A 1,719-nucleotide genomic window follows, 5' to 3' on the forward strand; every position below is an offset into this window, starting at 1 on the left:
TATAGAGGGAACATACCTCAATATAATAAAGACCATATATTATAAACCCACAGTTAATATCATACCCATTGGTGAAAAGGAAAGCTTTCCCTCTAAGGTCAGGTGCAAGACAAGGATGCCCACTCTTACCACTTTTATTCAGCATATTATTAGAGGTCTTAGCCGCAGCAGTTAGGCAAGAAAAAGAAAGAAAATCTAGCCAGGAGCAGTGCAAAAAAGAGACAAGAGCGATCCCTGGACCGACCAAAGCCCGTGCACCACTGTATTCCTGTGTTCATTGCCTAAATCTCACTGTCGTTGCGACCATGCCCAAGAGAAATGCTGAAGGGGATGCTAAAGGAGATAAAGCCAAGGTGAAGGACAAACCACAGAGAAGATCTGCAAGGTTATCTGCTAAACCTGCTCCTCCAAAGCCAGAGCCCAAGCTTAAAAAGCCCCCTGCAAAGAAGGGAGAGAAGGTACCCAAAGGGAAAAAGGGGAAAGTTGATGCTGACAAGGATGGGAATAACCCTGCAAAAAATAGAAATGTCATAACGGACCAGGTACAGAAAGCTGAAGGTGCTGGAGATGCCAAGTGAAGTGTGTACATTTTTGATAACTGTGTACTTCTGGTGACAGTAGTTTGAAATACTATTTTTTTATCAAGTTTTATAAAAATTTTGTTTTACTTTTTTTAAAGCTATGTTGTTAGCACACAGAACATTTAATTGTTGTTTTTTTGGGAAGGGCACATGTCACTAATAGAATATTTCTGAAGCTGGATTGATGTGGGGGAAAAAACACCTTTCCTGTCCAGTTTTGAAACACTTCCTCTTGGTTCCCAGGAAGGAGGGATTCCTTGATGTTGACACACATTAGCCATGTTGGCACAAACTCCTTGTGGTGTGGAACAACTAAAATAAGTTTTTAGGTGCTCTTCTCCCTCTCCACCCTCAGCATAGACTTAACTCTCTTAAACCCAGAGACCTGTTGGAACCCGACCCCCCAAAATTGGTTACTAGTATGTCAGGCAATCTGGACTTTCCAGTGTCACCATTGAGATAGCATCCCTCAAAAGATCAATGATTCCTTTTTTAGATTGTGGGTCTTCAGATTGATATTTCTACCATTTTCATTTCCATTTCCTGAAAGTCAGGATTGGCTTGTAAAAAGTTGTTAAATAACATGTTAAATGTGAAATGTCAACCCACACTCTAAACTTTCCCTGTTCAGAGCATCACATGAAGACTTCATTGGGTTTTATAGTGGATTTCTGATTTTGGTAGTCCATTGAAAATGGGAGTTTGAAAATTGTTGTATACTGTTAACAATTATCTGCCCATGTCCTACCTGAAATAACATGATGGTTTATAAAAGGTATCTTTAATAAAGCTGGATACAGTTTGGCTTGGGAGAAAACGTATCCAGATTGGAAAGGAAGAAGTAAAACTTTCACTATTTGCAGATGACATGATACTTATATTAAAAAAATCTCAAAAATTCCAACAAAAAATTATTGGAACAAATAAATGAATTCTTTAAAGTTACAGCGTACTAAATTAATATACAGAAACCTGTTGCATTTCTATATAAATACAACAAACTATCAGAGAGAGAAATTAAGAAAACAATTCCATTTACAATTGAATCAAAAATAATAAAGCACTTGGGAATAAATCTAAGGAGGTTAAATGCCTGTACTCAGAAAACTATACAACATTGATGAACGAAATTGAAGAA

General features: G+C 37.5%; 1 pseudogene; it reads left to right on the plus strand.

Moving 5' to 3' along the window:
* The first annotated feature begins 287 nt into the window (after positions 1-287).
* On the plus strand, positions 288-932 carry LOC111170772 (non-histone chromosomal protein HMG-17 pseudogene; annotated as a pseudogene).
* The last annotated feature ends 787 nt before the right edge of the window (positions 933-1,719 follow it).

This window comes from Delphinapterus leucas, chromosome X (assembly GCF_059928025.1).
Source record: "Delphinapterus leucas isolate spDelLeu-1000000601 "Yukka" chromosome X, BTC_Dleu_Yukka2, whole genome shotgun sequence".
Taxonomy (NCBI): domain Eukaryota; kingdom Metazoa; phylum Chordata; class Mammalia; order Artiodactyla; family Monodontidae; genus Delphinapterus; species Delphinapterus leucas.